This window comes from Cimex lectularius, unplaced genomic scaffold, assembly GCF_000648675.2.
Source record: "Cimex lectularius strain Harlan isolate CLEC.00 unplaced genomic scaffold, Clec_2.1 scaffold110, whole genome shotgun sequence".
In the NCBI taxonomy this organism is placed as follows: Eukaryota; Metazoa; Arthropoda; class Insecta; order Hemiptera; family Cimicidae; genus Cimex; species Cimex lectularius.
The window spans coordinates 1,069,327-1,096,003 of record NW_019392697.1 but is presented as its reverse complement, the minus strand read 5'-3'; the positions used below and the strand labels follow the sequence as shown (position 1 = coordinate 1,096,003).

The 26,677-nt window shown below is 34.0% G+C and overlaps 1 protein-coding gene across 2 annotated transcripts in view; it reads right to left on the bottom strand.

Annotated features, from left to right (window-relative positions):
- Positions 1-26,677, bottom strand: part of LOC106674024 (SKI family transcriptional corepressor 2) — a 216,404-nt gene that overhangs the window by 66,481 nt on the left and 123,246 nt on the right. Inside the window, exon 1 of one of the 2 annotated variants that reach the window (XM_014406454.2) lies at positions 13,317-13,393. The exons of the other annotated variant lie outside the window; for it this stretch is intronic. The gene's annotated coding sequence lies outside the window, so the exon portion shown is untranslated. Of the gene's footprint in view, positions 1-13,316; positions 13,394-26,677 lie in introns of those variants that run through there. 2 annotated transcript variants of the gene reach the window in all.

The window sequence follows — 26,677 nt, the reverse complement described above, 5'->3', positions numbered from 1 at the left end:
TAAGTTCTCAGCTCAACAGGAATGTCGAAAAAGAAAGTTTATCAACTGACCATCGCAGAAATTGACAGAACTACTTGGACGTTCAAGGTCTAGAATGTTAGTATAACTGCTGACTAGAATTTCAATTCAAAACTAGAAATAAGCCCGTGCAGCTTTTACCAGTAAGAAGAAGAAAAAGAGCATTGGTGCCAAGGCATGTGCTGAAATTTCCACTCCTTGGGATAGGAAAAATAAATCCTGAAGCCCTTAACCCTATATGACCTAATGTCTTAGAACAACTTAGACGAACTGTAGCAATTTCGTTAAAAGATTTGCGGAAAATCCCGTGAGATTAGTTGTAGAGAGTATAGATTGGTCATCAAATCAAATCTATACAATATTTATCGGTAGGTTGAAGAGCCATGAAATTTCAACATAGTGATTTTATGACAATTAATTAAGGTTTTTAGTTGACATAAAAAAAAGTTAATGGCACGAGAGGGATTCGAACCCACGACCTTCGGCTAGATACGCCGCTGCTCTACCACCTGAGCTATCGTGACCTCGATCCACTCGACATCAACTCCGCATCTCAACCCCACCTTATGAGTTTTCCCTCCTTTTGCCATTTTTCAATTTTTTTTCATCTCAACTAAAAACCTTAATTAATTGTCATGTATTAATTGGTCAAGCGGACCACGAAAGTAGTGAATTTAATGAATTGAAATGAAGTACACTTCACTAAGGCTCTCCGTCGCCATTTCAATTGTCGTCGAGAATCCAAACCGATTACACGACATTTGAAAAATGGCAAAAGGAGGGAAAACTCATAAGGTGGGGTTAAGATGGGGAGTTGATGTCCGAATGGATCGAGGTCGCTCAGGTGGTAGAGCAGCGGCGTATCTAGCCGAAGGTCGTGAGTTCGAATCCCTCTCGTGCCATTAACTTGTTTTCATCTCAACTAAAAACCTTAATTAATTGTCATGTATTCATTGGTCAAGCGGACCACGAAAGTAGTGAAATAGTGATTTTATATTGGCGCCCAAGAAATCAGTGTTGCCAATACACGGGCTGAGACGTAGAAGGAAAAACACTGCACCCGCTCTAAACTCATGGGATTAGCTAAGCTTTGTCAAATTTGCTAAATTTGGTGTTGCTCCATTGGACAAGAAAGTGTTAATAAAACTTTGGAAAAACAAAACGTAAACTTAACGAAAACCAGTGGAAGTTGAAAGATAGACACCAATATTGGCTGGCCCCAGTGCTCAAGGTTAGAGACTGACAATAATAACCTACGACCTATTGCTGAAAATGCCTTTATGATATTATGTGTTTGTTTATGAAATTTACAGTTGTTTTCAATAAATATAACATTATTAGTCTATGCTTGATAATAATAGAAGCCTAGGAATTTTCAAATTGCTAAAAGGATTGTGGAATGTTTTATTTATGAGTCGTCTGCGATTTACCGATTTTTGTATTTTATTATCATAAGTGAAAATATTGTTAAATAAATAAAAACAGATTTTAAATCCGACCGGCGTATTTTCTGCAGTCAATAATAACACAATTGGAAAACCTGATATGAGATAATGGCAGGGGTTCGTGTGAGCTGTTACCGCAAGTCCTCGTTAAAATGATTAAAATAATTGCTTTTTGAGCGCATGTGTTTAATAAATGCGATTAAAAAATTCATAAAGTTAATACTAGCCTATTCATATATTTATACATTTATATTATTATATAAATCAAGAATAAAAGTTATTGATTTTGAAGCGATTCTATGTGGATCGGTGGGGGTCACCGGAGACTATTTGTTAGTTTAAGGATCAAGCCCTCGAGACGGTAAATTTCCGGAAGACAAAAGGTGTCTCAAGTTAAACAGCAAGCCCTTCAATGGGAAGGGGATTGAATTAAAATGTTTATTTAAAGGGCCGATGAAACAAAAGGACTGTTGGCTAAACGTAGATTAATCCCATTGTTGACAATCCGTCTTGTCTAACGGGAGCATGAATCTTTTATGACGGCTTCTCCTCGCCGGAGAACAGCCACCCTGGGGAGAGTTAATTGCTTCTTTTGCAAATCCGCCAGACTCGATTACTTCTGTATAAATATGACCCTTGAACATTGTATATTGTTCGCTTTTTACTTAAAAAAATAAATAGATAGCATAGGTTTTGATAGCATCTGGCACCTAGCATTCTTTATAAACGCAAAAGCTTCCTACCGACGTCTTATTACCTTATTCTTAAATCTTATCTAACAGACCGCTGCTTCAGAGTGAGTAATCTCGGAAATCAGACCGATACAAGCCGTCAAATCTTGATCCCATTGGTCAGACAAATCGTCAAAGCTCTTTGCACGTCACTGGCCTCACTATTCACAACGACCTCATCATTCCTTTTGTCAACGAACTGATCCGTTCCCGATTCGAAAAGTTTAACCTCTCTATCCGTCCTAACCCTACTGCTCGGGCCATCTCAGAAACCCACCACGTCGCCTTAATCGACAATTGCATCTTGACTTCCTTGACATGGCATGTATCCTCTTTCACCTGAGAGTACCTTCATGCCATGATAAAGCTCAAATATTGTTACTGCTCACTTTTTACACTATATCAAGTAGTCGCGTGACCAATGCCTTTTTAGTTTTATAATATGATTATTTGGAAGAGAGGAGGAGGCTGGGTCAGAAGAGGATTAGTCCGGTTGGAAAGGGTGGAGTGGAATTTAAGTTATCTGGTTGTTGCCAGGTCATGGACGAAAAGAATGTTGAAGTCGTTGTGATTTGTGAAATTTGATTTGTAGAAAAGAGCATGATTTTTTTCTTCTTCTTGGACTGTGGAGTCTAAATTCTAAGGATATTATGAGTTTAGTTTAACCCCAAAGCTCTAGTTATTAAGTTCATATTGGCTTTGTGACAGTATTATATATGAATCCAGGCTAGTCCAAGGAAACAGTACCAACATACGGAAGAAGGTACGGTGAATGATGGAGTGAGTGCGGTGTTCAATCCTTTTTAAAAAAAAGATAGTTCCTACTCCGTAAGTTGTTTTCCAACGATCCGGATTTCGAGCCCTTAGCTCATCAGGTTGAAGGATTTCTACAACCACATCTCTCGACATGAATTGCAAAGGCGTGGTTGTAGAAATCCTTCGACCTGATGATGAGCTAAAAGCTCGAAATCCGGATCGTTGGAAAACAACCTACTGTGAGTAGGAACTATCATCTTTCTAAAAAAAAGGATTGATGGTTGTTCATGTAGAAATGAGTTAGTACGATTCGTCAAATTACCAAGGGTAAATATTTACTTTTACTCTCGCATTAAGTCCTTTCGACATGGTGTACGTCATAAAATTTGCCCAACGAAGTTCCAGGACACGACGTAATCATCCCTAAAGTGTTGCGCAACTTGCCTAGAAAAGGACTACATTACATCCATATACAAATCAATTCTTTGGACAACTTCCCACTTCAGTGAATAATACGATGTAATAAGAATGAACCCGAAACCTAACAAACTAGTCCGACATACTAGTCATATAGTCCTCAGCATCCTTTCCGTTCTAGCGTAATCCTTGAAAAACTCCTTAAAAAATTAATACTCTTGAGGATGCAAAATGCTCACCGTCCCATCAGTTCTGGTACTGCCGTGTCTGTCAGGGAACATTTCTTTTCTCCTATATTCCAGTAAAATCTGGAGTCCCTCACACCTACTATCTCATCCTGAAGTCCTTCCTCTCGTATTGATGATATAAAGGGAAAATCGGAACCGATTTTTCACCCAACACGTCAATCAAAATTGGCGTTCCACGAGGAAGTAGCTCAGGTCCAATCCTCTACACCATCTACACTACTGGCATACGTCCAGACGTACAATTAACCATCTATTCGGACGATTCAATCCTATCCTAACATCTGAATCAAATTTCTAACTGGTGCGATCGGCGGCGGATCAAAATGAACGGCAAAAGGCCAACAAATAACGTTTACACTCAACCGGCATCAATTCACATAAATCCCAACGTCCTCTATGCAACCAATCCCGATGGTACAACAATGGCTTTACTTAGATACCAGACTTACATGGAACCCACATACAAGATTAAAACGACAAGGACTTAACATAAGACAGACCTTGGCCCGATTCTTTTAAAATAAACACTGCTGACATTCCTAATTCTCCAAGAACAGTCATCTCTGTTTGCCGTCGTTGTATCACTTCGTTGGCTGCTCATATCTGCAATGACACCTCATCCTCTTAGAAGACTGGTATCGTAAATGGAAAATCAAAGTGAACGAAAGCAAATTGCTCAAGTCACATTCGCACAGAAAGACACAGTGCCCTACATTACAACTGAATGACATTCTGATGCAGACTGCTCATGTACTTGATAAAAGATTGCACGTGGAATCCACCCACTCACCTGAAACGACAAGACAGGAATCGCTATTACAAACTCTTGCTGAAACTTCTCGACCGACCATCTCACCTAAATCTTAAGAATAAACTAATCTTTTACAAAACTCATTTGTCCAAAAGGTTGATGACTAGTAAGGGAGCGTTGAGGATAAAGCGGAGAACTTTGGGTTTAAAGTATTGAATGCTGGATGATTTGGCCGAGTGTTACAGTTCGACCCCAAGACTAAGACCCAAAGCTAACAAATCGGTCTGACGTATTTTGTAAGCGGTTTGCTATCGTATGCTTAGTGTTGACTTTCGTCCCAGTAGATGTCTGAGAAGTTCATATTTTGTGTTAAGTTCTTGTCGTTTTAATCTTGTGGGTATGTAAGTCTGCTATGTAAAGCCCAAGGAAGCGGGCTTGGTCGGATAGAGGAACTTGATCCTTACGTGCACTGGTGCCAGATCTGACGTTTGAGCGTAATCATTATTTTTGGCATTAGGTTCAGATATTAGGATAGAATTGGAGTGTACAAATAGGAATGAATCGTCCGTTCATGTTTGGATATGTTGGTGAGGTGTCATTGCAGGTATGATCTGTCAACGGATAGGTTGGAGTGAGAAGAGAGGATAGCCGTGTCGTCAGCAAGCAGAGATGGCTGTTTTTGGAGAAGTAGGAATGTCAGCAGTGTGTGGTGTTTAGTGACCGTTAGTTGTAGTTCGTGAGGTGCGGTCTGGTGGGACGTAGGTTTTAGAAAAACATTTTCTTTATCGTGTCAACGTTTCGATCTTTATTGAGATCATCTTCAGAGCTCAAAGTATTTGTTTTCCGTGTCGTAATGAGAGTGCCCAGACCACACCTCACGATCTCCAAATAACCAATGTCAGCAGTGTTTATTGTAAAAGAATCGGGCCAAGGCTTCTTCTGTTAAGTTCTTGTCGTTGTAAACTTGGATGTGGGTTCCATGTAAGTCTGCTATCTAAGTAAAGCCATTGTAGCGGGCTTGGTCGGATAGAGGACCTGGGTATTTATGTACACTGATGCCAGGTCTGACGGCTGAGCGTAAACGTTACCTGTTGGTTTTTTTCTCGTTCAACTTGATCCGCCGCCGATTGCACCAGTCAGAAATTAGGTTCAGATGTTAGGATAGGATTGAATCGTCCGAATAGGTGGTTAATTGTATGTTGTGACGTATGTCAGCGGTGTATATGGTGGAGAGGATTGGACCAAGGATATTTCCTCGTGGAATGCCGACTTTGATTGACATGTCGGGTGAAAAATCGGTGCCAGTTTTTACTTTATACCATCGACACGAGAGGAAGGACTTCAGGATGAGGTAGTAGGTGTGAGGGAGGATGCGTGTTAATTTGTAAAGGAAGCTGGGGTGCCATAGGCGAATGCTGCCATGTAATCCACAAGTCCAAAAACACGGCTGAGCAAATGTTTGATTAATAAAGTTTAAAAATTTCTTTTATCTATTTAAGAGGATAGAACTGCAAATACAAGGAAAATGTGAAGCTGGAAACCCGTTAAATTTTAAGCGTTAAATAGGTTTTTTATACTCATAAAAATTTCAGTTCTATTCTCATGACACGAAAGGGACGTTTTTATGCCATTAATTAATGACATGTGGATATTATAAAGCGAATTAGATCAAAGATTAAACTAGACCGTGTTAAACGATTGTTGAAAAAGCATCAAAGAGTGTTTAGGCTTCTGTCCCGAGGCCGTTCTGCAAACATCACGGTCTGATGATGACAAACCTCCCTTTCGATCTGAGTAATAAAAGCTGAGAGCCTTGTTTGATTTATAAATTCAAGTCACGCCATGGGCTTATTTCGTATATATGTGATAAACCGTGATTTGACGCAGGTTAAGCCCTGATCGCTAATTCTTGATCAATGTGACGAAAAATGGTGGATAATTATGACAATACGGTGAAACATCGTAAAACGAGCACTCTTATATTGTTTATTATTCAGTTGAACGTGCCCTATTTCCAACCTCATAGAAATTCAATGACAGATGGAAAACAAACTCACTCTCTAACTAAGGGATATTCGATTCCGAGGCGGTCTTGATTTACCCGTGGTAATACAACTAGAGGTAACACAATCATCCTCCGCCAATTCGGTTGGTATGAATTTTGATAAAGGGTTGAATAATGTATGACATACACAGGGGGATGATTACCACAATCGCAAACTGCTTAATGCGTTTTGCAGGTAATAGAAAGATTATTCGTCAAGAGGATCTGTCTACCATAAATTAAAAGTAAATTAGTTCTGGCTAGTTATTTTAGCATTTCTTACTTAATTAATTAATTTCCGGGAATTCGCATAACGATTTTTTAAATAAATAATGACAATATATTGTGAAAAATGACAATGTGTTATTATATAAAATCTTTCAATTAATTAAGGTTTTTAGTTGAGATAAAAAAAGTCAATGTCACGAGCGGGATTCGAACCTTCGGCTAGATACGCCGCTGCTCTACCACTTGAGCTATCGTGATTTATATAATTCACTAGTTTTCGTGGTCCGCTTGACCAATTAATATCTTTCAATTAATTAAGGTTTTTAGTTGAGATAAAAAATTCAGTATCACGAGCCGGATTCGAACCCACGATTGAGCTATCGTGACCTCGATCCACTCGGACACCAACTTCACTTGAAAAATGCCAAAAATGAGAGAAAATTCAAAAGGTGAGGTTGAGATGGGATGTTGGTGTCCGAGTGGATCGAGGTCACGATAGCTCAATCGTGGGTTCGAAACCCGCTCGTGACACTGACTTTTTATCTCAACTAAAAACCTTAATTAATTGAAAAATATTAATTGGTCAAGCGGACCACGAAAACTAGTGAATTATATGAATATTGAATGTTTATATACTTTAGTTGGACTGTCGTATTATTTATATTTTTTTTTATTAAAAAAATATATACATAATAATAAGTGGTGAGTTATTATTATTTATATTTTTTTAAATTAAAAACGGCACTTCATCCTCTTATAAATATCCAAAGTCACGATAAACAAAAAATTTCAATGTTTATAAAACATTAGTCATTATTAAATTCATTAGAGTTTATGGTCCGATTGACCGAACAACTTCTTTCAATTAATTAATCTTTATGTAAGGTGTTGATTACAATAACCCCCTGGAATAGCCGAGGGTTCATATCCCGCTCGTGACACTGACTTTTTTATCTCAACCAATACCTTACATAAAGATTAATACCGTTAGTTAATGATTATTTGGAGATCGTGAGATGCGGTAGGTTTTAGAAAAACATTTTCTTTATCATGTCAACGTTTCGATCTTTATTGAGATCATCTTCAGAACACTCTCAACTCGACACACAGTAATGACAGATTTACACAGAAAACAAACACTTTGAGCCCTGAAGTTTGTAATCAAGACCTATAGTGATTTTTAATCATTTCCTTTAGAATGTAAGCTGCTTCGAAAATGAGATTGGATCTGGTTACTTAATAAACCGAAGAATTTTCCAAAATTAAGTGTCCGGTTTGTTGACCTTTGATCATACTGGTCCGTCCATCCTCGCTGGTTTTGTCTTCAGACGAGTTTCTTAATTTCGCCATCTTCAGTGGGGGGTTTGTATATGTAAATTCTTTAAATTATTGTTAAAAAAATAAAAAACCTAAAACTCATATTATTCAGGCACTTTCTTCTGCAAAAACATATCTAAAAATCGAGACGTTTGAATTTTAAGACCGTCCTTTTTAATAAGCGAATATGTTATTAAAAAGACAAACTTAAAAACTCACTATTTACAAGCTGCTTCCAAAATGAGATTGGATCTGGTTACTTGATAAACCGAAGAATTTTCTAAAATTAAGTGTCCGGTTTGTTGACCTTTGATCATACTGGTCCGTCCAGCCTCGCTGGTTTTGTCTTCAGACGAGTTTCTTAATTTCGCCACTTCAGTGGGAGGTTTGTATATGTAAATTCTTTAAATTATTGTTAAAAAAATAAAAAACCTAAAACTCATATTATTCAGGCACTTTCTACTCCAAAAACATATCTAAAAATCGAGACATTTGAATTTTAAGACCGTCCTTTTTAATAAGCGAATATGTTATAAAAAAGAAAAACTTAAAAACTCACTATTTACAAGCTTTTGTAAACAAATCAATTGAAGATTTGATCAATTATTTTCCTCGGGTAGCTGATCGCCTTATCTACCTTGGGAGATGATAGTCCGTAATAATTAATGGGTTTATCCCAAAATTGGGATCCGGAATCAATTTCAATATCCGCCCCGAGGATCGATGGCAACACCAGCGGTTTATTATTAATTAATTGAAAGCTTTTGATTAAATTGATTGGAAATAATCACTGAAGATAATCCTCATTGGGCCGACGACGTGAAGGGGTGGTTTGCACCCTAATTCCTGTGTGTATATATATGCTCCCTCTCGACTGGATTTAAACCGGTCTAACGGGAAATTTGTTACATTCTACTTAACCATCGTTAAACACGGAAAGTGTGAAGAATTTATTTGTACACACCTTTTTTTAATTACATTTGTTTTAATGGTGGTTTTTTAAGAAGTAGATGAAAAAATAGTTGTAGTTTCGTGATTTCCTAGATGATTTTTCTTTTCTATCAAACGCGTTTCGAATAATTCATTGGATGGTCTGTGTTATTTTTAAGATTTTGAAAACAAAAATAAAAACCAAAGAATAATCTACAGGATCATCATCTTGCTGATTTTCGGTTGCTTTGCTTATCTCAGCATTCCATGGTTTTTTTTTAATTCCGCAGGATTTCTATAGCTCTTGTTGTATATGTAAATTTTTTATGATTTCAGAAATAAATAAAATGCCTTAAAAACTAAATAACTATAAATAAAAGTGTAATAAATTGTTTATATACCACAAGTAAAAGTCCCATCAACTACGTGGCATCAATTATTAAATAATTAATTTTACAACACAATAGTATGATAGGTTATTAATATTTTATGTATTTTTTTAAATTAAAATATTATAAATATGCATAAAAGATTACGAGGAATTGTGTAAAGAAAAAGTAAATGACAATCGAATCATAGTCAAAAACTTATCTTTACTTTTTCATTTCTTAAGTACTAATTATTTTTCCTTACTTTGTTATAAAATATTTATAATTATATAAAGATAGTTTTCGTTTGTCATAGATTTTTAAATTATTGTCGCTTTTCAATATTCTAGTTGTGATCGTTTCCAATTATGACCGTAGTTTTATCTTTTAATGCATTTTCTTTATCTTCAGCGATTTGACAGTAGTTATTGAGGTCATTCTTTGATATCGACCAAATCAGGTAAAAAAGTAGGAAATAGCATAATAATCGCAAATAATTTTTTAAAGGGAGAGTTTTTTATAGTTTTGGTCGTTCCCGTGTCCATATTCCCAGTTTTTTATCGGTTTTTTTTTCTTTTAATACATTTTCTCTATCTTCAACGGTTTGTCTGTGATTGTTTTACCAGTCTTTAAAACATTTGATGTCGACCAAACCAGCTAAAAAAGTAGGAAATAGGATAATAATCGCAAATTACCCGTATTCGCGGATATTTTTTTTAAATAAATTTTCTCTGTCTTCAACGGTTTGTCTGTGATTGTTTTGCCAGTCTTTAATAACATTTGATGTCGACCAAACCAGCTAAAAAAGTAGGAAATAGGATAATAATCGCAAATTACCCGTATTCGCTGATATTTCTTTTTTAATAAATTTTCTCTGTCTTCAACGGTTTGTCTGTGGTTATTCTGTCAGTCTTTAATGACGTTTGATGTCGACCAAACCAGCTAGAAAAGTAAGAAATAGGATGATAATGGCAAATCATTTTTTAAAGGGAGTTTTTTTTTGTAGTTTTGGTCGTTTCCGTACCCGTATTCGCGGATATTTTTTTTTTTTAATAAATTTTCTCTGTCTTCAACGGTTTGTCTGTGGTTATTCCGTCAGTCTTTAATGACGTTTGATGTCGACCAAACCAGCTAGAAAAGTAAGAAATAGGATGATAATGGCAAATCATTTTTTAAAGGGAGTTTTTTTTTGTAGTTTTGGTCGTTTCCGTGTCCATATTCCCAGTTATTCATTTTTTTTTTTTTTGTAATACATTTTTCTATCTTCAACGGTTTGTCTGTGGTTATTCTGTCAGTCTTTAATGGCGTTTGATGTCTATCAAATCAGCTAGGAAAGTAAGAAATAGGATGATAATGGTAAATCATTTTTTAAAGAGATTTCTTTTTGTAGTTTTGGTCGTTTCCATATCCGTATTCGCGGATTTTTTTTTTAAATAAATTTTCTCTATCTTCAACGGTTTGTCTGTGGTTATTCTGTCAGTCTTTAATGACGTTTGATGTCTATCAAATCAGCTAGAAATGTAAGAAATAGGATGATAATGGCAAATCATTTTTTAAAGAGATTTCTTTTTGTAGTTTTAGTCCTTTCCGTGCCCATATTCGCAGGGTTTTTTCTTGTTTTGTCAATTCTTCAAAGGTTTGTCTGTGGTTATTTAGTCAGTCTTTAATGACGTTTGATGTAGTCCAAGTTTTCTTTTTTTAATGTATCTTTCCAAACTTCAACCGTCGTCCGTGGTTATAGTGGTAGTTTTTTGATGTTTGATACCGAGCAAGTAAGAATCAGATGAACATAGCAATTATTATTACGTTTTTCTTTTCTTGGAGAAGAAGAGTTTGTGGTTATAGTTTTGGTCGATTCCGTGTCCTTTCTCGCTGGTTTTGTTTTTTAATGCATTTTCTTTATCATCAGAGATTTTACGGAGGAATTTATTGTTATTTAGTGAGTAAGATATTAGGATGTAGTAGCATATTATTTTTTTTAAATGAATTTATTGTTGTTATTTTGGCCGTTTCCGAGTCTATAATGTTGTTTTTGCCTTTTAATGTTTTTTCTTTCTGCAGCGGTTTGTCTGTGGCTACTGTGATTGTTTTTTGGCTTTTGATATCGACCAAAAGCAGCTAGAAAAGTAAGCAATAGGATGAACAAGGCAGATTATTATTTTATTTTTGGGGGTTTGTTGTAGTTTTAGGCGTTCCTATTACCGTCTGTCTATGCTCGCTATTTTTTGTTTTCTCTAGTTTCAACTTTAATTTGTTATACACTATATAATTCGCGTAAACTCTTATCCAGGCCGGTGAGACTCGGTAGTGGTATAGACATGTTCATTGTTTTCTCTCGCGCTCTTAGGAAATACTGTCAATTTTCCCGCCGTTCTAGAAAGACCCGCAAAACTCGAAACAATATCAAAGGGCACAATTTATACACTTATTTATAACTCCAACAGAATATGTCTATAAGAGGAGTAGTCAAAGAAATTTTTGATTATTATATAACAATAATAACAAAAACACACAACTTAAAGATTCCTGGGAAGGAAACGTTCTGTTTTGACCTTAACCGAAAACAAGGAATCGTGGAAACATCTATTTCATCAGAATAAGTGAGGATAATTTAGTTCATATTCTGTTCTGGAATATGGGACAAAGAAAAATTTATGGTTTCTTAGTGGTCGCCGAGACACATAGAGAAAAATTAAAATTTTGGATATCAAGGGTCCAATTCAAAAATTTCCAACCCAAATTGTGGTTGGTACACTCTTGTTTTTTTCAGTTACATTTCGCGTGTATTTTTCTTATCAATATTATCTCAATTTTCATATAAATATCTCAATTCGCGCTTCTTGTTTGCTTCAATGTCAGACACAATATTGTGGAATGTTTTGTTTTTATGGGGCTTACTTGAGAAAATTTACTTTTGCGGCTGTCTGTGTGTATGTGTGTTTTTTGTACCTAATTCTCATTGACATAATTCAAAAATATACTAGATTTTTTGGCCGATATCAAACTTTAAAAAAAATAATGTGACAAAATAGCTATAGCTAGCTGGGCGGCTTTTGAGAGTTTCTAATGGACTCCTGAGATCTAAAGAGGAGCCAACAAAAAATTCTGGAAAAAAGTAAACTAAACGAGATTGAAAAATGGCAAAAAAGAGGGAAAATTCAAAAGGTGGGGTTGAGATGGAAAGTTAGTGTCCGAGAGGATCGAGGTCACGATAGCTCAAGTAGTAGAGCAGCGGCGTATCTAGCCGGAAGTCGTGGGTTCGAATCCCGCTCGTGACACTAACTTTTTTATCTCAACTAAAAACCGTAATTACCTAAATGAGATGGTTAGAACGGTACCTGACCAAGTAAGAAAAATAATCAACTTTGACAAATCCTTCAAAGTGGACATAAATATTAAAGACCTTTGGAAGAAAGGTAGTCTGAAGTTTCAGAAAGGGGCCCAAATATGGTACACAGATGGATTATTATTTTTTAATTTTTTTTAACCTGATTCTCAATACATCTAATGCACACAACTGAGGTTTAAGAGCGAATAATATGCAAGCAGGACACAAAATTGCTATAGCGAAGAAATAGGGATGGGAAAAAAATGGGGCTTAATTTACAAAAATGTCATAATTCAAAAATATCCTAGATTGTATGGCCAATATCAAACTTAAAAATATTACAAAATAACTAAAGCTACTAGAAATGATAAAGGTGGGGTGAGTATGTTGTTCAACTGATAACAGCTTTAATAGATAGAATTTTAATAAAACAGAACAGTAACTAGTAAGTAAACTACTGGTAGAGAAGACAGAAGACAAAACTGGCAAAGATGGACAACTGTTGATCATAACTGCTTGTTCGTTTTGACAGTTCTCAGCTCAGAAATCTCCCCCCAAAAAAAAGAAAATAATTTGCCGTAAAAGTAGAAACACGGCAATTTTAAAGAATAATTCACATTTTTCTTTTAAACAGTTTGGGTTTAAAAAAAAAGGTTAAAAAAATTATTACACACCAACTTTTTGCTAGGTCAAATAAGAGTTATTTGAGAAAAATAAATTTTGTAAAATACGGACCTGTTTTTGGTTCCGAGAGTTGTAAAGGGGATGGTTCCGTGACAGTGAAAAAGGGGCGACTGTGCTGATCGGGGCATCGCCCATGTGGCTGGGCGGTCGGAGCGTGGCTGCGCCTGAGCCCCGCCGGCCAATGGCCATCCTCCGCTGGCAACCCTCTCCAGCTGCGCACCCCGCCCACCCCTACATTTTTAATGAAATCACTTTTCCACGACTCACCCTTTTCCTCGGCCCGTGCCAACCCCCAACCCCCCACAACGGGGTTAAAACAAACCCTGTGGAAATTTGTAAACCGGCCGTACGTTTACTTTTCCCTTAATTTTTTCCCTTTTTTTTTTTCAACGGTACTGTCAATATTTAATTGACGAGTCATTTTGATTAATTTGATTTACTTTTTAACGTTTTATATTTTAAAAAAAATAGTAAAATAAACAGGGGAGCAAAGATTCTCTTAATAAAATAATCAAATTGTCATCTATAAAGTAATTACAATAGTAAAAAAGTAGTAAGAAAAAACAAATAAGATACACAAGTGAAAAGAACTCAACTAGGTATCCAAAAAAAAATTTATGGTTTTGGTTTTAAAAAAAAATTCCATGTGATTATTAAAAAAAAGAAAATTCATTCTTATTTAAAAATTTAATTTGACGTTTCGGGAATTTATTTACCCATCATCAGTATCTTGATTTTTAATGTAAGTATAACAAAGGATATTAGTATTTTACAACGTTTTATTATAAGGATTATATTTTATATAAAAAAACTATATTAAATTTTTCAATATATGTAGTTTCTCTTCAAATATGTAACCATTTCGCATCAGTAATTTACGTGTATTCATAAAAAATGTATTATTTTTATCTAATAATTAAAAAAGAAAAGTTTACTTGCCGATGGATTTTTTATGTAGCATTCTAATTTTTTGGTTTATTTGGTTCATATATATATATAATAGTGAAAAAAACCTGACTAAAATCAAATGTCCCAATTATATTCCGACATTTAAAAACCATAAAAAATTCATTCATTTCAAATTCACACATTTTGGCTCAAATTCTTAAAATAATTCACTATTTTTCGTGGTCCGCTTGACCAATTAATATTATACAATTAATCAAGGTTTTAAGTTGAGATAAAAAAGCCGAAGGTCGTGGGTTCGAATCCCGCTCGTGAGACTGACTTTCTTAAAATAATATTAATACTTCTAAAAACCTTCCTTAACGTAAAATAAAAGTTATAAAAAGTCATAAAAGATTAAAAAAATCCAACAAAAATTAGAATTCTAAAAAATCATCATCAATTTCTTTGTCTTTGAAAGAAGTAATTAAAAAAGAATTACACCACTAAAAAAGACATTAAATTAAATACGTTTTCTGAAATTTGTTGGTCTCTAGGTTTGGAAATAATAATTTAGAACCACCACAGTAAATTTTCAACTTTGAAAAAAAATATTTTTCATAGTTCTAGCTACTAAAACCTATTAGCTTATTTCACCAGTGCTTACAACTTTGGTATTGATCACTTCTTATTGGAAATATAACATAATTTTCAGTGTTATCACGGATTTTTTCAAAATCTTTTAGTTTTGGAGTTATCATTTTGAATTTGAAGCAAGGTCTTGAAATCTTAAAAAATCTGAAAAAGTGAAATAACCCCAAAACTGTTGAGATTAGGTCCATAGTTACTTTTTGGTTCCTTTTTGAATGTAGAGTCTACTGGCAAAAGTTTTTAACACCCAAGCTGTAACCCTGTCTATATACAACGAAAAATGGTGAAAAAAACCTGATTACAACCCAATGTCCCTATGGGGGATCCATCCAAATGAATGAATGGATTTAAAAAAATAATAACAAATTCATTCATTTCAAACTCATACATTTTGGCTCAAATTCTTAATATAATATTAACACTTCTAAAAAAACTTCCTTAACGTAAAATAAAAATTATAAAAAGTCAAAAAGTTACACAAAAATATTAGATTTATAAAATAATCGCTTAAAATGGTAGTATTTATTTAGCGCATTTATATTTGTGTTAATAGAGAAAGTAAATTATTCAATTATAAAAGATTAAACGAAAAATAATTATTAAAAACCAATTTATAGCGGAAAATGAAAATAAACATTAATTTATTGTAATTACATAATAAGCAATCGGGACAAATCTTAAATTCTGCTATGCTGTGGTAGAATTAAAACTTCCAATTATAATTAAATAGATAATAGTAAAAATTAAATTATTTTGAATAGCTAGGGGATATGATCTCGAGTTTCGTAAACAACCACTAAATTTATCTATTTCTGGAAAGTCCTGAATAAGGTTATTAACTATTTTCTTGAGTTGGTTGATGCCAGAATAAAGAAAACGAACAGTAGTAATGTGAGGAATGAAGAATATGGGAAAAAATCTTCGATTATGAAGTGGAACTCGGAATTTTAGTAGAGAAAGTAATAAAGGACAACAGGAGTAATGCAATTTGCCCCACATCAGCAATGGAAACCGCTCTCGACCTTCCACCCTTACATACAAAAGGTGGCTTTTGAGAGTGTCAATTGATTCCTGAGATCTAAAGAGGAACCAATTCCGGAAAAAATTAGCTATTCAATATAATTAAATTTTTACTATGGTCTATTTTATTATAATTGAAAGTTTTAATTCTATCACTGCTTAGCAAATTTCAGATTTGTTCTGATTGCTCATTATGTAATTATAATAAATTAATGTTTGTTTTTATTTCAATTAATTATTCTTTTTTGTAAGGTATCGGTTGAAATGAAAAAGCTAGTGTCACGAGCGGGATTCGAACCCACGACTTTCGGCTAAATTGCTGCTGTTACTAGACCTATCTTTTGACTTCTTTTTTATTTCAACCAAGACCTTACAAAAAATGAATAATCAACTGAAAGAAGTAATTTGGTCAATAGATTTATTTTTATTGTTGTACTATACAAATTGGCTTCAATCATTATTTTTCGTTTAACCTTTTAAAACTGATCAATTTACTTTCTCTATAGTTACTACTATAAATGCACTAAATAACTAGTGCTCTGTTAAACGTTTTTTCTAGTAATCAAATTTTCTGGTATATTTTTAGTATTTTTTAACTTGTGCATTTTGTCATAATTTTTTATATTTATTTTAGACTTTTTATAATTTTTATTTTACATTAAGGAAGGTTTTTTAGATGTCTTAATATTATTTTAACTATTTGCGCCTAAATATATGAATTGGAAATAAATGAGTTTTTTTCAATTTTTGTAAATATCGGAATATAATAGGGATATTGTTGTAATTAGGTTTTTTCACCATTTTTTGTGATTCACCTTATTATATTCCCCCTTATTGTATTATATTGTATTGTCCTGTATGTATTTATTTTAGACTTTTTATAATTTTTATTTTAGATTAAGGAATATCTAATTATTCATTAGATCCCTATATATACATATACATATGCAGGGTGTACGGCTATTCGTGTTACAAACTTTTCCAGTACATGCTACATTAAAAGTAGAACTAAAAAGTCCTAATTGATTTAAGTCCGAATCCCAACAGTTTCGGAGTTATTCTCCTTTTTCTGATTTTTTAAGATTTCAAGACCTTACTTCAAATAAATAATGATAGCTCCAAAACTAAAAGGTTTTGGAAAATTCCGTTGACACCATTGAAAACTACGTTAAAATCTCAATAAGATTAGATCTACACTAAACTTGTAAACTTTGGTGGAAAAAGCATTTCAGTACCTAGAACTTGGAAAAACTTACTATGGTTAATTCTAAACTACTATTTCCAAACCTAGAGACCAGCAAATTTCAAAATACGTACTCAATTTAATATGTTAGTGGTGTAATTGCTTTTTAATTATTTTTTCAAAAATGAAGAAATTTATGAAAGAAAGGAAAACCGTGGTTGACTGATGGGTAAGGTGGAAAGATTTAACAAAAAAAAACTTAAAGAAATTTTGAATGAATTTATTAAACTTTTTGTAATTTGGGTTCGAAACCGAAATAGTAAAGTGTTTACTTATTTACCAACACGACTGCAAGTTTGATTAAAGAATTATTGTATTATTATTCCCTGAAATAAAAGAGTTTTACGATATAAAAAGTTTTTAGTTCATTCATTTAAATTTTCCTTAAGTATTTTTAAAAAACATTCCACTTTACCAATCCGTCAACCACGGTTTTTCTTTTCCTTCGTCAATTTCTTCATCTTTGAAAAATTAATGAAAAAAGCAAGTACACCACTAAAAAGGATGATTGAGTACGTTTTCTGAACTTTGCTTTTCTGTAGGTTTTGAAATAGTAGTTGAGAATCACCATAATAAATGCTTCAACTTTCAAAAAAATATTTGTCAAAGTTCTGGCTACTAAAACGCTTATTTTACCAACGTTTACAAGTTTAATATTGATGACATCTTATAGGAAATTTAACGTAGTTTTTAATGGTATCAACGGATTTGACCAAAGCCTTTTTTTAGTTTTGGAGTTATCATTGCTTGTTGGAAGCAAGTCGTGAAATCTTAAAAAATCAGAAAAAGGGTATTAAGTCCGAAACTGTTGAGATTCGGACCATAGAGTGGTTAGTGACGTTAATTGCTGATTATTTAGAAATCGTGAGATGCGGTCTGATCTGACGTAGGTTTAGAAAAACATTTTCTTTATCGTGGTACGTTTCAAGCTTTATTGAGATCATCTTCAGGGCCTGGGATTTATAAACATTATTTAAATTACACAAATACATGTAAGATGTGAAAAAATGAATTTATACAATGATAGAAATTTTAGACTCAATCAGAGTATTTGTTTTCTGTGTAGATGTGTGTGTCGTGTTGAGAGGGCTGGTGTGTTTTTGCTTATATACGTTGGATGTTGGAGGAGTGAGGAAGGAATAGGGTTAGAAATCCATTCACGATCTCTAAATAATCATTCGGACCATAGTTAAGTAGGAATTTTGGTTCTATTTTGATGTAGAATCTACTGGCAAAGTTTGTAACACGAGTAGCCGAACACCCTGTATATGCAAGCTAACGTGGTTATATATAATCACACCATCCATACGGACCTAAATGTCCCTTTTGTTACCGAGCTAGCCCAATCCCGCTACAAAACGTACCATTCCAAACTACTCCATCATCCGAACCCTTTCGTCCAAAACCTGTCATCCACCACATTACCTAATAATCCCAACAGAAGACTGAAGCGTCGGTGGCCCCGCGACAACCTTAACAATTGACATCGGTCTCCTACAATGGAGTACATCTCGCTCATCGTATTGATTAACTAACGGCTACCATCACTGGATGGTAATTGTTCAAGCTTTCACGCTACCGTTAATAATTTTATATGTAAATACTATCCGTTTTACTTGTTGCGTCGAAGAATGCAGTTGTAAAAAACAAATAAAAAGTTTAAAAAAAAAAAAAAAAAAAAAAAAAGATTATAAAACTATGCATTTAAAACAACTTTTTTCCATCTTGGACTTGCCGGCTTGTCGGCAAGTAAACTTTTTTTAAAATAAATATTCAACAATAATATAAAAATTTATATAAATACACTTAAAGTACAAAAGCAAAATGGTCGCATGTTTATAAAACTATATATAATGAAAAATTTAATAATTTTTAAAAAGGTAAGTTTTATAATAAAATGTTTTAAAATACTAATATCCTCTGTTATACATATGTCGTTCAGTAATGTAGTTCTGATGATGGAGTCTATTCCCGAAACGCAAAACATTTAAATAAGAAATTGATTACTTTTTAAAACGGAATTGATTTGTCTTTTCTTTTCAAAACCAAAAAATTAAAAACGACAAATTAGACTTAAAAATTTCGATCTTATTATTACAAAACGACTATTTTTCCCTTCGACTTAACCCCCCCGAGCTCTAGCGGCGCTGGACATCGTTCCTGATGCTTCTTATGGTTGGGAACAGATGGCAGAATGGGTGGATTCGGCGGGGTTGTAACCAATTCAAAAATATTTTTTTTTAAATAAAATCTAGCTTTAAAACCCATATCACGATTAAAACAGCAATGATTACATGCCAAGGATTTTAATTAAAAAGTAATGAAAGGATAAACCTAGTAATAATTGGGTCCAAAGACAATATCCAAGTAAATACACAACGGGTTTAGTTTATAATAAAACAGATTGTGAATTTAAAAAATTAAAATAATATCATAATTAATTATATAACACTTGTTTGTTTAAAAACATAGACGTCAATTGAGTTTGAACGAAAGATTTTCTTTTATTTGATTATTTTACTTGAAACGATTATCAGAAATCGTGAGATGCGGTCTGGCGGCAACTTACATCGGTCTTAAATCCCAATATCTCGACAAGATTAAAGCAACATATCTATGATTGCAAAAATCCTAAGCAAAATCCTACAGCACTCGCTACCCACCATTTTGAACTCCAACACAATTTCGACTTCAAAAATCCAAAAATATTACATACAGAATAAAACAAATATAAACGTAATTTCTTAGAAATGGTTTATATCAACCGAGATAAGCACAGCATCAATTACAGAACAGATACATGTAAACTCAGTCGCAGCTACGCCAATATCATTAATCACATTCAATTCAGATAACATACCTATCATCACATTACATTCCACACATCAAATATCTAGTCTAATTTCCCAACAATTCAGTTTTTCTTTTCCTATTTATCCCTTTCTATATAATCCTGAAAGGATAATCTGGCCGAACCATTACCAACACATTTTTTCCCTTCTTCGGCTCCTTTCACATCAAAGAAGCCGACGCCTTATACAAAAATGTCTTTTCTATACTGACATCCTTCCCCACCCCTTGAAAGTCCAACATATATAAACATACAACATCAATATCTCACTGGCACTCTCGACACGACACGCAAGAATGACACAATTACACAGAAGACAAACACTTCGAGTGAGTAGAAATACTTTGATTGAATATATAAAATATATTTTGCATTGTATAAATTCACTTTTCCACATCCAAAATGTAATTGTAATATGTAAACAATGTTTGTAAATCCCAGGCCCTGAAGATGATCTCAATAAAGTTCGAAACGTTGGCACGGTAAAGAAAATGTTTTTCTGAAACCTACATCACGCCAGACCGCATCTCACGATTTCTAAATAAATATCGATTAACGGTCACTAATCACCACACATTATTTAGATGTTTGGATTATTTAAATTAGAAATACCGTTAAAATATTTTGATCCAACCACTAATAACGGTACAAGTTGGAAAAAAATGATAAATAGAATAAAATTACATATAGATCAAAAGGGTTAGATTGGCTAAGGGGCGTTTTGGTTAGGTAGGGTTGGTTTCTACGGTAAGCGTCGGGTTAGGTCACCTAGTAAAATCAAAGCAATTGAACATTTCGCCAGAGAAATGTAAAAAGGCTAGGAACAAATTCCAGGAAGATTTTCTTTAATGGTAAGGTAGTAATTTTTACCTATTTTCGTGCGAGGTTAAAGCAAAGAGTGTTTGAAATTGTTCGAAGCCCTGGCCGAAGTCAGTCCTCAGCCTGGCAATAGAATAGTTGGGAAGCCCTGGGCATTCGTGAGATAGAAACAATGAGAAACTGCACATTTTGGTCAAAAAAAGAGCCAATATGGATTTTCTAGGCTCCGAAACTTATTGCGGCTTAGTACCTTGCCACAAAAAAGGATACATCTAAAAATTGATCTTCCCAAATCCTGGTGGATGGGACAAAACCCCAGCTATGAGGCTTGCGAACAGATTTATAGAAGAGACATCCGCAAGACTTACAAAGGAATTGCTGGACTGTAGCGCGACAGAACCAGGATTCTGTTGGACTACATGGCACTTGCACCGAACAGGAGTGCAGAGAGAAGTAACACTGTTCAGATTCTGCCAGGATGGAGAGGAGACCGCAGAACACGTATTAAGTTTTTGTGAGGGTCTAAATAAATCTATACAGGTGTTGATATGGTAGAGGAAAGGCCTATTCAAGATCCTATGCTAAGGAGCCACTGGCAAGACGGTGAAGGTTGATTAACAAACTGAAGCCAGTGAGTTATAAAAATAGAGGAGCAATAAGTAGATAAATAGATCTACACAAGCACACAAGCACATGTGACAATTCGTATATGAGTGGTCAAAGTCCAGGGGGGGGGTTATTGTGAAAAAAGGGCCAGAGGCGACGGTGGGAATCGAACCCACGACCGCGGCGTGAGAGTCTCTCATGCTAACCACTCGGTCCCCCAGGTAAGAGACTTGTTAAATCAGATAGAGGTGTTATTGATGTGGTTAAGGTTAGCGTTACGGACGAATTATGCTAGGTTATGTAGGGTAACGGACGTACTACGTTATGCAAGGTTAGGGTTGGTAATACGGTTAGGTAAGGTTAGCATAAGGGACGGCCGGACAGAAATGAAAACAAGCCTGTAATTTTTCTTAAATCTACTATCATTTGATACTAAATCAATAAAAATTAATTGTAAGTTAGCCATCTTTATGGTTAGGTTGCAGCCCTTTGTGAATTAAAGAAATGAAAATTTTCCTTAATTTGTTTACGGTTTTGCATTTGAAACGGCGTGCGAACTCGCCCATTTTTTTACAATAACAAAAATAATAGAAAGTGCGTAATATATTCAATTAACAATAATCACGTTGAAAGGCGAAATGAACTTTATTAAACACCAAAAAACAATCTATATAATTAGGAAACCTCTTTGATTGCGAGCCCTTTTGAAAATAAAAACATAAAAAAATATTAAAAGCTTAGATAAAAGGATAATGTAATTCCTTGGCTCCTTATAGAGAGGGTGTAGGAATGCCACCCAAGAGAATGGTATTTGAGCACGGCAGCAAGTATCCCCCGGTATAGTTATAACAGTTTTGTTTCCCTAGCGTCTGTTGATACTGAGAGTATTTATTGGCGTGAATGTTTAGTGTGAGTGAGCCGATGACGGAATATTGAATTCCCCATCAACCCTCAATTAGACTAGTCATATAATACGGAAGGAGGGTGATGTAGGATTATCAATTACTCCAACACCCTTACTGAATCGTATGTAAATGTGCAAAAATGGATTTAACATTGAGTTGATGGTATGGCCTAGCTGTTGAAACTCCCTGGAACCCAAACTCGGTGGCTGGATTAATAAAGGCTAGGTTTGACCCTGGACTGCCAACATCCGTGGTGGGTGTTTCTCTAGCCTGCCAGTAGTTTATTGTAAATTACAAAAGCTAAAATTTCCGGTGGACTGGAAGAAGGCACATCTCTGTACACGCCGGTATGTAAGAACATGCGTGTGCAGATTTGAGCTTATCAATCAATCTGAGCTTACAAATCATTAATCAAAAGGGTTTGATTGGGTAGATAAAGGGTTTGTCTGATAGATGTTCAGACTAATTATCAAGATTGTAGATTAGGTCAACACCCGTTAGCCATTTTGGAGTATAATAAGGCCTGAGCTTCGAAAGTCCATCTCGAGGCATCTACTGGTTTCCCATTGAAGCTTAAAGCTTCACCGCTCAAGCGCTAGAAATCGATAACTTCACAACTTGAATTATTATTCTTTCGGTAATACATAAACGACATATTAGTCGTTATTTAACTTTTTTAAACTTAAACCGTTAATTGGAAAAATTGCATAAAGCAATTTCCTTTTTTGGATTTAAAAAGGTACTTCGAGAATTAACAAATATGCAGCTGTAAGACTTTGATAATTATAATAATAACTTGATAAAAAAAATTTATTCACTCAACAAAGTTTTCATCGAGTCTATATTTCTAATTTTAATATTTAGTTCTTTAGTATTATATATTCAACAGTCGAAGCATATGTTAAATTAGTTAAGTTTGGTAAGTTCTAGAACTTCGTTAAGGTGTATGATTCCGGCAATTTTTTTCTGGAAGGCTTAAAAGTCGCACATTTTTAATTTGAAGCCTGGATCACGTAGAAGGTAGATTTTTTTATTACTTGTATACTTAAATAAAATGGGAAATTAAGTAAACTTAATCGTGTTATCACGTGTAAATGACACAGATCGCCGAACCGATATCTCAGTATAAATATGTTTAATTGTATATAGATCTTTGTACGATTGTTGGAACAAATTTATTTTATTAGAGTTTATTGTATTGTATGTAGTGTGAATGAATTGTGGTATGTGCATGTAATTTATTTGCGTGAATGGCCGGGTGGTTTATCCCCAATTTCCCCGAGGAATTTCGAGGAATTCACTAGAGAAGTCTAGTGTGTCAAAAGTAATTTATTAGCGCGAATGGAGAGGCTTATCCTCAATTGTTAGAAGAATATCGAATTTTCTGATATAGTGTGAATTCAATTTATTAGCGAGAATGGCGGGGCATATCCCCAGTTACCCCGAGTATATCCAACACTCTGTGCTAGTATAAATGCTAACCAGACAATCATGTTTTTATCTTAGTTATTTGTGTACTTTTATTCACAATTTACGAGATACAGTCTAGCAAGACGCTAAAGAAAAGAGGACAATATTTTCTTCTAAATAACAATGAATTGAAGATACCATGTGATGATAGTTATCTGTGGAGGATTGGGTCTGGTGGTTGTACACTGAATAGAGAATCAGACCAAACATACTGCCTTGCTGAACACCCTCTCCTCTTCTCTAAGAATGAGTTTCCAAAGGAAAGCACTCAAACAACATTCGTTCAGTGAAGGATGCAATCATATTTACAACCCTGTGGCACTGTTGAATGATAGATGTCATGTGAACACGAATTGATGGGATGGAATTATTTTACACCTTTTAAGGATGAGGTGCAAATGTTTTACTGTTTTTTTCAAAAAATCATTCCAATTAATATTAGTTTAAATTAATTATTAGTTAGCTGTTTACAGATCCACATCCAAATTTATTTTAAAAAAAAGATTGAATGCGTTAGAAATTCTGACATGAAATTCCGGATTGTATTTGGTCTACAGAACGCATCTCAGTGTATTTCATAAAGGCTATAATTAATTGTTCGTGTAAATTTATAGTCTTGTCAAAACCGGGACTTAACTGACTTAACTAGCATCTAAGTTGTTAAGACAAAACTTCCTGAAGTAGGGTTGTGCTGCGATCTGGACCGGTTGCCACCTACAGAAGGAGACGGGCAGGCTATCTCCCCCTCATAGAATTCGCTGTATTCGCCATTTGAAATCATTGTGAATTTAAGTATTTTAAGACTTAATGTTGTATCATATTTTTCCTATTTCATTGTTAAACTTTTTATTTAAAGGTGATATCCATAAAAGAAACGACAAGCCTCACAAGTCGTTTCAAATTTTGTTTTAAAATAATATAGATAATTTTTTCATAATACATGACTTTTTTTTAAATTTCATAAACGAATTCGAATAAATTCGATGAAGTCAGAGACAGTAAAACCGTTTGCAGAGCTAAATATCGAACCTTGCTGAAATGAAAGCTCAAATAAATTTGGGACATTTTGGTACAGAAAGTACATTTAGCCTTTTTTCTCTACATAAAACTGACAAGAATGAATAACATTTTATCTATATGTTGTAGTAGTATCATGTATTGTACGTATTTGTAGAATTTAAACAATGTTTATAAATCCCAGGCCCTGAAGATGATCTCAATAAAGATCGAAACGTTGGCACGAAAAAGAAAATGTTTTCTAAAACCTACGTCACACCAGACCGCACTCACGATCTTCAAATAATCATTAAACATAAAATAGTTTAGGGAGAAAATATATTTGTAAAAAACCCAAGCATTATACGAAACAATAAAGGCATTAAACATGAATTCAATAAATAAATAAGACTTTAATAATATTAAAGTACATGCTATACATAACAAATCAAGTTAGAGATAAGGACTTAGGTAGGCTCTTAGAAAGGTTGCATCATCAGCAAAGAGAGCCGGTTCAGCAGTGGTTTTAAGCTTGCAGAGGTCATTTATAAAGATGATAAATAAGGTAGGTTTAAGAACAGATCCTTGAGATGTATTGCATTATGAATATCACGTTAAGGTAGTTTTTTATAAATTGCACATCATTTATGCTCTCCAGTCTCACATTTTAACTTCGGTTCTATTCTTAAAATATTTAATTATTCATATTAAGTGAATAATTATGGCTGAAAAGGGTTTGTCTTTCTTTTAAGAAGTTGTTGAGTAAGAAGCAAAATTGTTCTTTGTTTTTGGCAGATTTGCAATACAATCTACGAACAGTAATAATTCATAAAATTGTCCAAAAACAGTTTTCTCTACGATTTTGTACAAAATACATGAATTAAAGTGAAATTTTTTTTTTAAATTTTCCAAAGTATTATCAATTAATCTACGTTGATTTTTATACAAAAAATTAGGTAAATGAACGTTTCACCCACTGCTATAATTAGTTTATCAAATTCAAATTGAAATCCAGCAAGCATGTTTGTAATAGGCAAATGTATTTGTGATATTGTCTGTATGACTGGTTTTATGTTTTCTGGGTAAACATTTAGGAAATTAAACGATAATAATTTTTTTTTGTATCTGCGAAGTGATGAACCTGACCGTTCGGATCATTTTGGTCTGGCTATCTCGTCTGATTTAGGCTTTTCCTCATCTTCAGTCCAACGTTTAAGACATTTGTGATCTTATCTATGGGTGATTTTGTGTTTTGTGTATAAAAAATTGGAAAATCAGACGATAATAATTATTATTTTCGTATCTGCGAAATAATGTACCTGCAGTTTGATTGTATACGATCGTTTTGGTCGTTCTATCTGTCAGATTTAGGCTTTTCGTCATCTTCAGCACAAGGTTTAAGACATTTTTGATCTTATCTATGGGTGATTTTGTGATTTGTATATAAAAAATTGGAAAAACAAACGTTAATAATCATTCTTTTTTGGATTTGCCGAGTGATGTACATGCAGTTTGCTCATTTACGATCATTTTGGCTGCTTATCGGTCAAATTTAGGCTTCTCGTCATCTTCAATACAAGATATAAGACAATTTAAACCTTATTTACGTGTGGTTTTAATCTTTATATATAAAGTCATTCACGATGTTCCTGGTCCGATTGGTCTCGCTGCTCGTTTCTTAATTTAGACACATTCGACAATTTAAACGCCTTGACGTTTTACATTTTGATACTCAAACCGTGATGTAAGTGTGACGAATATAAATAAAAATAATGATAGTAACTTAAGTACTAGGTATAAGATATTTAACATCTTATTTATGTGTCGTTTTAATTTTTATGTACAGTAATTTGGAAAATCAGGCTAATAAATTTTTTTGACACCTTAGGAGTGTTGTGCGGTTCAGTTGTTTCTGATCATTTTTGTCGTCTTTATCTGTCAGATTTCGGCTTTTCGTTATCGTCAG